This window comes from Nycticebus coucang, chromosome 9, assembly GCF_027406575.1.
Source record: "Nycticebus coucang isolate mNycCou1 chromosome 9, mNycCou1.pri, whole genome shotgun sequence".
In the NCBI taxonomy this organism is placed as follows: domain Eukaryota; kingdom Metazoa; phylum Chordata; class Mammalia; order Primates; family Lorisidae; genus Nycticebus; species Nycticebus coucang.
This window is the reverse complement of record NC_069788.1, coordinates 123,473,066-123,489,292: the sequence shown is the minus strand read 5'-3', so window position 1 is coordinate 123,489,292 and position 16,227 is coordinate 123,473,066. Positions and strand designations below refer to the sequence as shown.

Below are 16,227 nucleotides of genomic sequence, written 5' to 3'. Positions count from 1 at the left end.
TCACAGGTTCGAGACCAGCCTGAACAAGAGCAAGACCCCGTCTCTAAAAAAAAAAAAAACTGGTTGTTGTGGCAGGAACCTGTAGTTCCAGCTACTTGGGAGGCTAAGGCAAGAGAATCACTTGAGCGCAAGAGTTTGAGGTTGCTGTGAGCTATAACACAATACCACTCTACCCCAGTGACAAAGTGAGAGTCTGTCTCAAAAAAGAAAATCATGTTTATTATGTAACTACATTTAAAATCAGAGATGACAACTTCAAGAGTTATAGACTCACAAGATAAACTTATATGAGTGTAATGGAATAATCACCATAATGTAACTGATTACATTAAATTTCCTGAAGTTAATCAATCTTTGCCTTCTTAGGATAAACTCACCTTGGTTATGAAGAATTTTTTTAGTCTGTTTGCTCATCTACAGAATGGTGCCTACCATTTACAGCTCTTCAAAGCCTGACTGAGAGGATCTCAATCTGCATCTGTGTTCATGCTCCTTTTTTCTTCCCTAATACCATTACTATTTTTATTTCTTGATCTAACTTAACAAAGGTTTGTCTGTTTTCCTGTTCTTTTCAAAGAACCAGCTTCTAATGTTATTAAATCTACTGTTCTTTAAACATTTTTATCTCTTTCTTCTGCTTTAGTTTATTTCCCTTCAGTTTCTAATCACTTGAGCCATACCTTCAGTACATTCATTTCCAATCTTACCTTTCCTACCATAAATACCTAGAGGTATAAATTTTGCTCTGCAGCCTCCTTTTCCCCAAAGATTACTATGTGTGCTTTTACAGCCAATACATCTCTGATTTTTCTTACCCTTTCTATCTCCAAATCCAATTCCCAAACAAAGTATTATTTTGCAATAATGCAGATTAAACGAACAAAAATAACCACCATTAATGAAAACACGCAAAAGTAAATCCCGGTATAGAAATTTTTTTTTAATAGGAGTAACTTATGACTAACACAAGAACCTAACAATTCTATATCTTTTATGGCTTATTTATTTTTAGACAGTCTTACTCTGTCACCCTCGGTAGAGTCCCTTGCTTCATAGCTCACAGCAACCTCAAACTCCAAGGCTCAAACAATCCTCTTGTCTCAGCCTTCTGAGTAGCTGGTACTACAGATGCCCAACGCAATGCCCAACTAATTTTTCTATTTTTTGTAGAGATGGGGTCTTGCTCTTGCTTAGGCTGGTCTCAAACTCCTGAGCCCAAGCAATCCACCCGTCCCTGTCTCCCAAAGTGCTAGGATTACAAGTGTTAACCACCATGCTTGGCCCTTTTCTGGCTATTTTAAATCATTTTATTAATTCTCCTATCAAATCTAAGGGATGATAATTTTAGGACTAATTTTAGCAGAACCAGTGGATCAAAGCAGTAATAATACCAAAATGAAAAGCTAATTTTTAAAACAGGATGTTTTCCCATCTTTTGGTAATTGGAGAAAGCAACTCGGAGGGGGGAAAGACAATTTTGGGTTACAAATATACCAAAGATATACAAAATGTACCAAGTTAATGCAATAATAATTTTCTGCACTAGACATTTTTTCCAATTTCCACTTTTAAATTAGATCTTAAACAGCTCCAAAATTTTCCCTTCTAAAGAAATTTAGAACTCCTGTAAGTGCTTACCCTTACACGCTATTAACTAATCCAGCCATTACTCATTCTAGGGTCAACAAACATCATCAGATGTTGCTTCTACAAAGGCCTAAGGAACTAAAGGCAATTCTTAAACCCTACTGGCTCTCTTAATTATCTTTAAAAATACCCTTCCTGAACTTGTACTCTTCTCTAGCTATACCACTTTCCCCTGTTTTCCTTTAGAGGAAAGATCCTTTTTCACTTTTACAATCTTTTTTTTTTCAGATAAGAGTATGTCTATTACAGCATGCTTTGACTCTGAGGTTCAGTATGGAGTCATCAGTTAACTTATTTTTTTTTCCCAAAGTCTCAAAAAATAGACAACTAATATTTATAAATAAAAGTAAAAGATAATTTCAAAAAACAGATCATGCCAAATCTTATAAATAGAAAAAGAAGAAATACTTCAAAATCATTCTACTTAATCTGGATACACCTGATATTAAAATTGGAGAAAATATAGTATTATAAAGGGTAAATTACAAACACATTTCACTTGTAAATGAGGATGCAATATCCTAAACAACGTATTAACAAGTTGAATTAAAAATTAATGTTTAAGTAATGTACTTTAGTCAGAATTAAATCCAATTTATGTGAGAATTAGTCACTATTATTTTTTTCTTTTACTTGCCCACAACCCCTCCCTCCTTCTCTGTCTGGTCTTCCCTTCACCCATGCCCCACCATGTCATTAATTGTCATTAATTGTCCTCATATCAAAGTTGAATACACAGGATTCATAGTTCTCCATTTCTGTGATGCTTCACTAAGAATAATGTGTTCCACCTCCATCCAGGTTAGTACAAATGCTGCGAAATCTCCATTTTTTTGATGGCTAAATAATATTTCATTGTATACATATACCACAGCTTACCAATCCATTCCTGGGTTGAAGGACATTTAGGCTTTTCCCACATTTTAGCTATTGTAAATTAGACTGCAATAAACAGCCTACTACAAGTGTCTTTATAATAAAAAGGGTTTTTTTCCTTCTGGATAGATGCCCAGTAATGGGACTGCAGGATCAAATGGGAGATCTAAGGTGAGTTCTTTAAGGTTTCTCCATACTTCCTTCCAAAAAAGGTTGCATTAGTTTGCAGTCCCACCAGCAGTGCAAAAGTGTTCCTTTCTCTCCACATCTACGCAAGCATCTACAGTTTTGAGATTTTGTGACATAGGCCATTCTTGCTGGGGTTACGTGATATCTCAGGGTGCTTTTAATTTACATTTCTCTAATAATTAGGGATGATAAGCATTTTTTTCATGTGCTTGGTGGCGATCCCTCTGCCGTCTTTAGAGAAGATTCTATTCATCTATCTTCCCTATTGATGTATGGGATTGTTGGTTATTTTCTTGTAAATTAATTGAAGTTCTGTATAGATCCTGGTTAGTGTTTGTCTGATTTGAAATATGCAAATATCCTTTCCCATTGGGTAGGTTATCTATTTGCTTTGGTTATTGTCTCCTTGGCTGTACAGAAGCTTTTCAGTTTAATTAAATCCCATTTATTTATTATTGCTGATGTTGTTATTGCCATGGCAGTCTTCCTCATAAAGTCTTTCCTCAGGCCAATATCTTCCAGTGTTTTTCCTATGCTTGCTTTCTTTGAGGATTTTTATCATTTCGTGCCTTAAATTTAAGTTCTTTATCCATCTTGAATCAATTCTTGTGAGTGGAGAAAGGTGCGGGTCCAGTTTCAGTCTTTTACATGTGGATATCCAGTTCTCCCAGCACCATTTATTGAATAGGGATTCTTTTCCCCAGTGTATGCTCTTGTTTAGTTTATCAAAGATTAGGTGGCTATAAGTTGTTAGTTTCACTTCCAGGTTTTCTATTCTAGTCCAAAAAAAAGTCTATGTCTCTATTTTTGTGCCAGTACCATGCTGTCTTGATCACTATGGCCTTGTAATACAGCCTAAAATCTGATATAATGATCACCCCCGGCTTTGTTTTTATTACTAAGAACTGCTTTACCTATACGGGTTTTTTCTGGTTGCATACAAAACGCAGAATCATTTTTTCCAAGTCTTGAAAGTACGATGTTGGTATTTTAATAGGGATGGAACTGAATCGGTAAATTGCTCTGTATAGACTTTTTTTTATTAATTAATTTATTTTTATTGTTAAATCATAGCTGTGTACATTAGTGCAATCAAGGGGTACAATGTGCTGGTTTTATATACAATCTGAAATATTCTCATCAAACTGTACAACGTAGCCTTCATGGCATTTTCTTAGTTACTGTTCCCAGCCTTGAGCATGATATGTTCTTCCATTTGTTAATATCCTCTGCTATTCGCACTACCTCCGACCCTGTTGCTGGATCCAAGTGTGTCACACTCCAGAGCTGCTTCTACAACCAGAACTCCCTAGCTGGGGCAGCCACAGAGGAACTACAAAGGGTCACTCCCTACAAAGATTCAGCAAAAATAGAGTGATCCCACTGAGGTCTAATCTTGGAGAGACACCTCCCCAACTCTGAGGACGGCCAGAGGCAACAGTAAAAAACAATGATGAGGTAAAATCAACAGAAAAACTCTGGCAATATGAATAATCAGAGTAGATCAACTCCCTCAAGGAGCAATGAGGCAGACACAACACAAGATCCAATGCACAAACAAATAGCTGAGATGTCAGAAATCAAATTCAGAATCTGGATAGCAAATAAGATCGAATTAGAATTCTAAGCAGTAACCCAAAAGATATCTCAAGAATTCAACGAATTCAAAGACCAAATGACCAAAGACTTTGACCAAGTGAGACAAGAAGTTGCGGCCGTCAAAGATCTGAGAAACACAGTAGAATCCCTCAGCAACAGAATGGAAAAAGCAGAAGAAAGGATTTCTGACATTTAAAGACAAAGCTTTCGAACGCTCCCAAACTCTCAAAGAGGAAGAGAAATGGAGAGCAAAAACAGATCACTCTCTCAGAGAGATCTGGGATAATTCGAAGAAAACCAATATTCGTCTTATAGGGATCCCCAAAAGCGACGAAGTGATATCACAAGGCACAGAGTCTCTTCTCCATGAGATTATGAAGGAGAACTTTCCAGACATGCCAAGAGATTCAGAAATTCAGATAGCAGATAGTTTCAGAACTCCAGCACGACTCAACCCACATAAGACATCCCCCAGACACATCATAATCAATTTCACTAAAGTTAATATGAAGGAGAAAATTCTGAAAGCAGCCAGATGAAAGAAAACCATAACCTACAAGGGGAAGAATATTAGAATAACTGCAGATCTCTCTGCTGAAACCTTTTAAGCTAGAAGAGGATGGTCATTGGCTTTTAATCTCCTAAACAAAATAACTTTCAACCCAGGATCCTGTACCCAGCTAAACTGAGTTTCATTTATGACGGAGAAATCAAATACTTCAATGACATTCATATGTTGAAGAAATTTGCCATAACTAAACCAGCTCTCCAGGATATTCTCAGACTATCCTCCATAAACACCAGCATAATCCTCCACCACAAAAGTAAACCCACCCAGAAAAATTCTGATCAAATTCCAACTTCCACAGTCATAAAAGAATTAAAAATGTCCACCGGACTCTCAAAAAGCTTATCAATACTCTCAATTAATGTGAATGGTTTAAATTGTACTCTAAAGAGGCACAGGTTGGCTGACTGGATACAAAAACTCAAGCCAGATACCTGCTGTATACAAGAATCACATCTTACATTAAAAGACAAATATAGACTCAAAGTGAAGGGATGGTCATCTATACTCCAGGCAAATGGAAAGCAGAAAAAAGGAGGCATTGCTATCCTATTCGCAGACGCAATAGGCTTTAAACCAACCAAAATAATTAAGGATAAGGATGGACACTTCATATTTGTTAAAGGTTAATACTCAACATGATGAGATGTCACTTATTAATATTTATGCACCCAACCAGAACACACCTCAATTTATAAGAGAAACTTTAACACACATGAGCAACTTGATCTCCTCCAATTCCATACTAGTTGGAGATTTTTAACACTCCTTTAGCAGTGCTGGATAGATCCTCCAAAAAGAAGCTATGCAAAGAAATTTTAGATTTAAACTTAACGATTCAACATCGGGACTTAACAGACATCCACAGAACATTTCATCCCAACAAAATTGAATACACATTCTTCTCATCAGCCCATGGAACATACTCCAAAATCGACCACATCCTAGGCAACAAACCTAACCTCAGCAAATTTAAAAAAATAGAAATTATTCCTTGCATCTTCTCAGACCATCATGGAATAAAAGCTGAACTCAATAATAGGAACCTGCATACCCATACAAAAACATGGAAGCTAAATAACCTTATGCTGAAGGATACATGGGTTATAGACGAGATTAAGAAGGAAACCACCAAATTTTTGGAACAAAACAACAATCAAGACACAAATTATCAGAATCTCTGGGATACTGCAAAGGCAGTCCTAAGAGGGAAATTTATAGCACTATAAGTCTTCCTCAAGAAAACGGAAAGAGAGGAAGTTAATAACTTAATGGGACATCTCAAGCAATTGGAGAAGGAAGAACACTCCACCCCAAACCCAGCAGAAGAAAAGAAATAACCAAAATCAGAGCAAAATTAAATGAAATTGAAAACAAAAGAATTATACAACAGATCAATAAATCCAAAAGTTGGTTTTTTGAAAAGATCAATAAAACAGATAAACCTTTGGCCAACCTAACCAAGAAAAAAAGAGTAAAATCTCTAATTTCATCAATCAGAAATGGTAATGATGAAATAACAACAGACCCCTCAGAAATTAAAAAAATCCTTAAAGAATACTACCAGAAACTCTACTTTCAGAAATATGAAAATCTGAAAGAAATCGACCAATACCTGGAAGTACTCCACCTACCAAGACTTAGCCAGAACGAAGTGGCAATGTTGAACAGGCCCATATCAAGTTCTGAAATAGCATCAACTATACAAAATCTCCCTAAAAAGAAAAGCTCAGGACCAGATGGCTTTACGTCAGAATTCTACCAAACCTTTAAAGAAGAACTAGTACCTATATTACTTATCCTCTTCCAAAATATAGAAAAAGAAGAAATAGTACCCAACACGTTCTACGAAGCAAACATCACCTTGATCCCCAAACCAGGGAAAGACCCAACAAGAAAAGAAAATTATAGACCAATATCACTAATGAATATTAATGCTAAAACACTCAATAAGATCCTAACAAACAGAATCCAACAACACATCAAAAAAATTATACACCATGACCAAGTGGGATTTATCTGGTTCAATATACGTAAATCTGTAAATGTAATTCGGCACATAAACAAACTAAAAAATAAGGACCATATGATTCTTTCAATTGATGCAGAAAAAGCTTTTGATAATATCCAGCATCCCTTCATGATCAGAACACTTAGGAAAATTGGTATAGAAGGGACATTTCTTAAACTAATAGAGGCCATCTACAGCAAACCCACAGCCAATATTGTATTGAATGGAGTTAAATGGAAATCATTTCCACTTCGATCAGGAACCAGGCAAGGTTGCCCACTGTCTCCATTGCTCTTTAACATTGTAATGGAAGTTTTAGCCATTGCAATTAGGGAAGAAAAGGCGATCAAGGGTATCCACATAGGATCAGAAGAGATCAAATTTTCACTCTTCACAGATGATATGATCGTATATCTGGAAAACACTAGGGATTCTACTACAAAACTTTTAGAAGTGATCAAGGAATACAGCAATGTCTCAGGCTACAAAATCAACACCCATAAATCTGTAGCCTTTATATACACCAACAATAACCAAGCCGAAAAACAGTCAAGGACTCTATTCCTTTCACAGTAGTGCCAAAGAAGATGAAATATTTTGGAGTATACCTAACAAAGGGCGTGAAAGATCTCTACAAAGAGAACTATGAAACTTTAAGAAAACAAATAGCTGAAGATGTTAACAAATGGAAAAAACATACCATGCTCATGGCTGGGAAGAATCAACATTGTTAAAATGTCTATACTACCCAAAGCAATATATAATTTTAATGCAAGTCCTATTAAAGCTCCATTGTCATACTTTAAAGATGTTGAAAAAATAATACTTCGTTTTATATGGAATCAGAAAAAACCTCGAATCCCCAAAACATTACTCAGCAATAAAAACAAAGCAGGAGGAATCATGCTACCAGACCTGAGACTGTACTATAAATCGATAATGATCAAAACAGCATGGTACTGGCACAAAAACAGAGAATTAGATGTCTGGAACAGAATAGAAAACCAAGAGATGAATCCAGCTACTTACTGTTATTTGATCTTTGACAAGCCAATTAAAAACATTCAGCGGGGAAAAGACTCCCTATTTAACAAATGGTGCTGGGTAAACTCGCTGGCAACCTGTAGAAGATTGAAACTGGACCCACACCTTTCACCATTAACTAAGATAGACTTTCAGTGGATAAAAGATTTAAACTTAAGACATGAAACTATAAAAATACTTGAAGAAAGTGCAGGGAAAACTCTTGAAGGAATCGGCCTGGGTGAATATTTTATGAGGACTCCCCCCCCAGGCAATTGAAGCAGTATCAAAAATACACTACTGGGACCTGATCAAACTAAAATGCTTCTGCACAGCCAAGAATATAGTGAGTAAAGCAAGCAGACAGCCCTCAGAATGGGAGAAAATATTTGCAGGTTATACCTCCGATAAAGGTCTAATAACCAGAATCCACAGAGAACTCTATTAGCAAGAAAAGAACACGTGATCCCATCTCAGGGGTGGGCAAGGGACTTGAAGAGAAACTTCTCTAAAGAAGACAGATGCACGATCTACAAACACATGAGAAAAAGCTCATCATCCTTAATTATCAGAGAAATGCAAATCAAAACTACTTTGAGATATCACCTAACTCCAGTAAGTGTAGCCCACATAACAAAATCCCAAAACCAGAGATGTTGGCATGGATGTGGAGAAAAGGGCACACTTCTACACTGCTGGTGGGAATGCACACTAGTACGTTCCTTCTGGAAGGATGTTTGGAGGATACTTAGAGACATAAAAATAGACCTGCCATTCGATCCTATAATTCCTTTACTAGGTTTATACCCGGAAGACCAAAAATCACAACAGAACAAAGATATCTGTACCAGAATGTTTATTGCAGCCCAATTCATAATTGCTAAGTCATGGAAGAAGCCCAAGTGTCCATTGACCCACAAATGGACTAGCAAATTGTGGTACATGTATACCATGGAATATTATGCAGCCTTAAAGAAAGATGGAAACTTTACCTCTTTCATGTTTACATGGATGGAGCTGGAACATATTCTTCTTAGCAAAGGATCCTCAGGAATGGAAGAAAAAGTATCCAGTGTACTCAGCCCTACTATGAAGCTAATTTATAGCTTTCACATGAAGGCTATAACCCAACTATAGCACAAGACTATGGGGAAAGGGCCAAGGAAGGGGAAGGGAGGGGGAAGGGTTAGGGTGGAGGGAGGGCAATTGGTGGGGCCACACCTACACTGCATCTTAGAATGGGTACAGGCGAAACTTACTAAATGCAGAATACAAATGTCTACATACAATAACTAAGAAAATGCCATGAAGGTTGAACAGTTTGATAAGAGTATTTCAGATTGTATATGAAACCAGCACATTGTACCCCTTGATTGCACTAATGTACACAGCTATGATTTAACAATAAAAAAAAAAATAAAAAGAAATATCCTCTGCTATTTCCTTTCTTAGGGTTTCATAATTTTCTTTATAGAGGTCCTTCACCTCTTTTGTTAGGTATATTCCTAAGTATTTCATTTTCTTTGGAGCTATGGTGAAGGGAGTTGTGTCCTTAATTAACCTCTCATCTTCGCTGTTGTTGGCGTATACAAAGGCAACTGACTTGTGGACATTGATTTTATATCCTGAGACATTACTGTATTTTTTGATGACTTCCTAGAGTCTTGTGCTTGGAGTCTTTAGGGTTCTCTTAGTATAAGATCATATCATCAGCAAAGAGGGAAATTTTGACCTCCTCTTCACCCATCTGGATGCCCTTTATTTTCTTGTTTTGTCTAATTGTATTGACTAGAACTTCCAGCACTATGTTGACAGAGGACAACCTTGTCTGGTTCCAGTTCTAAAAGGAAAAGCTTTCAGTTTTACTCCATTCAGTAAAATACTAGCTGTGGGTTTGTCATAGATTAGCTTCAATCAGTTTCAGAAATGTGCCACCTATGTCTATACTCCTCAGTGTTCTAATTAGAAAAGGATGCTGGATTTTATCAAATGCTTTTTCTGCGACACTAATTTTTTAAATTACAGAAATGGCATATGTTAAATGTGAAAAATCAGAAAAGAGATAACCAAAAGGAAGAGAATACAAGGACTTTTATTATACCTAGGGATAATCACCTTAGGTATATATCCTTCATGCATTTTTATAATTGTTTTTACCAAAATACCCGGCGATATGTATCTTGACAATGGATTTGTAATCAGAATACATTGAAAACTCTTTTTTTGTTGTTTTTTTGAGAGAAGAGTCTCACTATGTCACCCTCAGTAGAGTGCTGTGGTGTCACAGCTCTCAGTAACCTCAAACTCTTAGGCTTAAGCAATTATCTTGACTCAGCCTCCCAAGTACCTAGGACTACAGGCGCCCACCACAATGCCTGGCTATTTTTTGGTTGCAGTTGTCATTGTTGTTTGGCAGCTCCATGCTGGGTTTGAACCCACCAGCTCCAGTGCATGTGCCTGGCACCCTAGCTGCTGAGCTATAGGCACCAAGCCAGAATATATTAAAAACTCAAGAGGACGAACAATCTGATTTTTCAACAGGAAAAAATTATGGTAAGATGTTTCACAAAAAATAGGAAAATGGCCAATAGGAAAAATGTTCAATACTATTAGCCATTATGGAAATGCAAATTAAAACAAGATACTATTACATACCTGCCAGAATGATAAACAGGGCAACAACCTAAACGGCCTTCAATAGGTGACAGATTAAATAAATTGTAGGATGTTTATAAAACGTACTACTACTTAGCAATTTACAAACTACTGACACATGAACAACATGGATGAATTTCAAAAATGTTATGCTAAGCAAAACAAGTCAGACACAGGGCAGCACCTGTGGCTCAGTGAGTAGGGCGCCAGCCCCATATACCGAGGGTGGTGGGGGTTCAAACCCAGCCCTGGCCAAACTGCAACAAAAAAATAGCCGGGCGTTGTGGCAGGCGCCTGTAGTCCCAGCTGCTTGGGAGGCTGAGGCAAGAGAATCGCGTAAGCCCAAGAGCTGGAGGTTGCTGTGAGCCATGTGACGCCACGGCACTCTACCGAGGGCAGTAAAGTGAGACTCTGTCTCTACAAAAAAAAAAAAAAGTCAGACGCAAAAAACATACCTATTTTAAATGTATGTAAATTATATCTCAATAAAGTTGGTTACCAAAAAAAATGCACCAAATGTCTAAACATTGAGAAAAATCTCTATTAATATAAAATCTTTTATATTTATTTTCACCAAAATGTGATAATGCTGTTCATATACATAACATCATCTTGTAACTCTATTTGACTTGATACTAATTAGAATATTTGTCATTAAATATCCTTTTCAATTAAAAATCAAAAATATTACCATATTCTCATTGGCTATCATTTACAGAATCAAGTCTAAGTACCTTAGTAATGGATCTAATTTGTCACCCAAATCCTGCCTTTTCTCCAACCATAAAGTACCCCAAATCACTGTGATTAAGGTAGTTGTTCCAGGTATCAGAACATAAAACTGAATATATTTGATTTAAAATTGTCAGGGGGGCTATATATGCACCAGATCAAGCTTATTGAAAATGGATCTGATTCAGCTTTGGCAGAATACCTGGCAAACAGCATTGAAATATTTAATGAATCTGATGAAAGGAAGAGAGAACAGGAAGTCATCCTGATGTCCCCTTTCCTTTTTTTTCCCCTTCTCAGATGAAGTAGCTGGCTGAATCCTTTACTGGATTCCCCATATAGAAACAGTAAGTCTATTAATTTTCTATTTAAATATTTCTATACCTTATGTCCAATTGCTATTCGAAATCACTGGATGATTGTAACAGCCTCCATATTTTTACTCTATGCCTCCATTCTTGACCTTACATACCTTCCACGATGTTATGTGTAGTGGTATCACATTTTGTTTGAATTTGCGTTTCTCTATTGGCTAATGATGCTGAGTATCTTTTCACACTTATTGGCCATTTGGAATCCCTCTTTTCTAACTGAGGGATCTTTTTTAACTGAGTAGTCTTTTTCTTATTAATTTTCAAGAGTTCCTTATACATTCTGTAGGTAAGTTTTTGTCATATATGTATTTCCGTACACACGCATTCTTCAATATCTCAAAATCAAATACCATTTCTTGGTATGTTGGCCTGCATTTTTACACTCTTAAAGCTGCTTTAGGATAAGAAAAATTTTATTTAATAAAGTCTAAACTTTTCTTTGTGAAAGCACTATAATAACAAAAAATTATTGTTTATTAGTAAATGTCCTAGATCAAAGATTTAATCTAGATCTTAATATAAAAAACACTTAATGTTTCACTAAATTGAGTGTTTTTTTAAAATTTAGATTACATGTCCTCTAAGAAATGATTCAACTGAAGCATGAAGTAATTTCTTCCTTTAAATACTGCATATAAAATTGCTGGAATTAGGAATGCTAAAAAACAAAGCATTCTGGGCGGCACCTGTGGCTCAAAGGAGTGGGGTGCTGGCCCCATACGCTGGAAGTAGCAGTTTCAAACCCAGCTCCAGCCAAAAAAAATGCCAAAAAAAAAGCAAAGCATTCTTAGGCAATGAGCACATGAGCAAATTAACCATCTTATGCCAGTCACCAAATTTCACCTGGCCTCAATAGTTAGAAATATAAAACAGGTGGGTTGGATTAGGTGATTGCTAAGGTTTTTCTCAGCTGTGAAATAAAGGCATTGGGGCCATTTAGAACTTTGTTACTAAATTTTTTTTTTTTTTTTGGAGACAGAGCCTCAAGCTGTCACCCTGGATAGAGTGCTGTAGCATCATAGCTCACAGCAATTTCCAACTCCTAGGCTTAAGCAATTCTCTTGCCTCAGCCTCCCAAGTAGCTGAGATTACAGGCGTCCACCACAACGCACGGCTAGTTTTTGGTTGTAGTTGTCATTGTTGTTTGGCAGGCCCGGGCTGAATTTGAATCCACCAGCGCCGAGCCTTTGTTACTAATTCTTTGATGAGCTCTGAGTATGTGCTTTTTTCACAAGTGCAAGGTACTAAAAAGTCAGGACTACTTCACAGTCAAGTACTGTGTAACTCCAGTGAAAATTATTCATACTGTGTTACAGAAGACACTGTAAGGATGTGAAAGCAAACTATCAAAAAAATCTCCTTTATGTGGTATTTTAAAATTGTGAACTTGGTGAATATGTTAACTATACTAAAACTAATATATAAAATTGATTTTTTAAAAGTTCTTTTTAACCATTTCTTTCACCCCCAGGACCTTTACTCTTGCAACTCCTTCTAGGGCTCTGCTTTTCTCAACTCCTAAAGCCTTTTAAGATGTATTGCCTCTTCTCCATTCTTTCCAGCCTTCCACTGTGAGTATCAGCTTTTCTTAACTGGAACAACTCGGATCTCTCCTGCCTCATTCATTCTCTTCTCTACCCATCGTTCTATTCAGCAAAACAAAAAGCACAGTAGCTAGTCGGACAAACTTTCCTCCTAAAGATAGGGAAGGGAATGATTACAGTGATTTATTTTGTATTCTTCCCAAACCCTTACAATAAAAGTTATAATATATTTGTGAACAGCATAAGATCAAAGTAACGTTGGTTATATTAATCTCCACAAGAAAAGTAATTTTCAGAAAAACCATTTAACTACCATAAATATAATTTTTTAAATAAAAAGTCTTGCATACAAGTGAACATTTTTTAGAATAAAAAATATTGTATACTTAATTTCAACATTAGATGAGTTTCAACTAGTTCTTTTAAACTCTGGTAGATGGAAAGTTTCTTCTCTAGGAATAGGTCTTTGGGTCATACTCTCCTTGGTCTAGAGGCCCTGGGCAACCCTAGACTTTTTTTTTTGAGATGGAATCTCACTTTTTGCCCTCAATCGAGTGCTATGGCATCACAGCTCACAGCAACCTCAAACGCTTGGGCTCCGGCAAGTAACTGGGGCTACAAGCACCCACCACAACACCTGGCTATTTTTAGAGACCAGGTCTTGAACTCCTGAGCTCAAGCAATCTGCCCACCTTGGCCTTCCAGAGTGCTAGGATTATTAGGTATGAACCACCACCGGGCCCTGACCAACACTAGACTTTTCCCACCCTCTCCTGAATATTGGATTTTTGCCGTCTTAGACATCTTCAACCAGGAAGATATCTTTCTTAGAAACAATTCTATGGCATTCTGTAAAGTACCTCCTAACCTATTTTAGGTTTGTAGCTCTGAAGTCTCACCCTCCCCTAATTCCATTTTGTCTCCTATTTAGATTCAACGAAATACATTCACTGAATGGGAATCCAGAATTACTAGTTTTTATAATATCAAAATAAAACCCTGTAATAACAAAAAGCAAGAGTTTATATTTTTTAAATCTTCAAAGATGTCTGCAGAACACATTAAAAACTGAGTACCGACTAGCATCAGAAACTAGAATTTTATTTTATTTTATTTTTTTTTTTTTTTTGTAGAGACAGAGTGTCACCTTATGGCCCTCAGTAGAGTGCCGTGGAGTCACACAGCTCACAGCAACCTCCAAATCCTTGGGCTTAGGCGATTCTCTTGACTCAGCCTCCCAAGTAGCTGGGACTACAGGCGCCCGCCACAACACCCAGCTATTTTTTTGTTGCAGTTTGGCCGGGGCTGGGTTTGAACCCGCCACCCTCGGCATATGGGGCCGGCGCCCTACCCACTGAGCCACAGGCACCGCCCCAGAAACTAGAATTTTAAAATCAGAATGTTAACGAAACTCTTGAAGTACATTAAAAATTTAATGTTTTGAAAATTCTTCAGTTTTTATAGAAGAAAAACATAAAAATCCCTAGAAGTAATAAATCTTTTTTTTTTTTTTGAGACAGTCTCACTTGTCACCATAGTAAAGTGCTCTGGTGTCATGTATGTATAATACCTGATTATCACTTATAATTTTATATCATCTATATTCATATCTCAGTTTATAATGTACTAAGTCATTAAATATGAAATGTCTTACTTCAAATAAAAAGGTTAGTTTATTATACCTCAAACAAGAAGCACAATTAATCAAAGAATGTGCCTAAACTATCCACATGGCTTTGCCATGTTAATGGTAGCATGTGTATGCCAGGAGTAAAGAAGACTGCAGAACGAGTGATGATGAAATCATGGAAGGCATTTTCCCCAGCTGGTTAAGAATGGAATTTTGTCTTTTTTTTAAAATGAAGTCTTACTTTGTCACCCTTGGTAGAGTGCCCTGGTGTCACAGCTCACAGCAAAACTCAAACTCTTGGGCTTAAGTGATCCTTTTGCCTCGGCTTCCCAAGTAGCTGGGACTACAAGTACCCACCACGACACCTGGCTATTTTTAGAGACGGGGTCTTGCTCTTGCGCAGGCTGGTCTCGAACCTGTGAGCTCAGGCAATCCACACTCCTCGGTCCCCCAAGTGCTAGGACTACAGCATGAGGCACCATGCCTGGCCTGAGAATGGAATATTTTTCCTTGAAAGAAGTGGTCCAAAGCCTGGAAGAAGTGGTATAAGGTCTGGTAGATATGGTGGATGACACAGAGTTCCCAGCTTCTGTAGTTTGAATAGCACTGTTTGTGAGGCATGCGGTTGAATACTGTCTTGCACGAGGATTGGCCTGTCTATTGACCGATCTCGACTGCCTAATTTCAAGCATCCTCATCATTCTGTCCAAATGGTTGCAGTGATATCCCCTTTAATCAACTGAACACATTTCAGGAAGCTGTAGTGGATAATACTAGTGTTGGACCACCAAACAGACACCATTAGCTTTTTTTGATAAATGTTTGGTTTTAGACTGTTTTAGCACTTCATCTTTATCCAACCATTGTGCCAAACACTTGTGGCTGTCAAAATGAATACATTTTTCATTACATTTAACAATGTAGAAGGTGTAGAAACGGTTCACCTTTATGTTGTAACAGCAAAGCAAGGCAAGCTTCCAGACGATTTCTCCTGGGATGCTGATTTAATTCATATGGAACCCGTCTATCCAGCTCCTTTGGTGGACCTGATTTATCAATTTAATAATCCTTGCTGATTTATTTCAAACAGTCCAATATTGTTGGAATAGTAATGTCAAACCTTGCTGTTAATTCACACATAGGTTGAGATGGATTCGCTTCCACTTATAAATTTCAGCTTATCATTATCCACCCTGGTCTCAAGTGGTCCATGTGGCTCATTTTCAAAATTAAAATCACTAGAATGCAACTTCTCAAAGCACTGACATACTAAACATTCATTAGCCCACATCATTCCCAAACACTTCATTGATATTCCAAGCTGTCTCCATTGTACTGGTTCCACAATGGAACTCATATTATGTCTTCAAAAATAACAC

General features: G+C 37.1%; 1 protein-coding gene across 6 annotated transcripts in view; it reads right to left on the bottom strand.

Annotated features, from left to right (window-relative positions):
- PALS1 (protein associated with LIN7 1, MAGUK p55 family member) overlaps positions 1 to 16,227 on the bottom strand; it is a 95,454-nt gene that overhangs the window by 26,384 nt on the left and 52,843 nt on the right. The gene's annotated exons all lie outside the window — the stretch shown is intronic.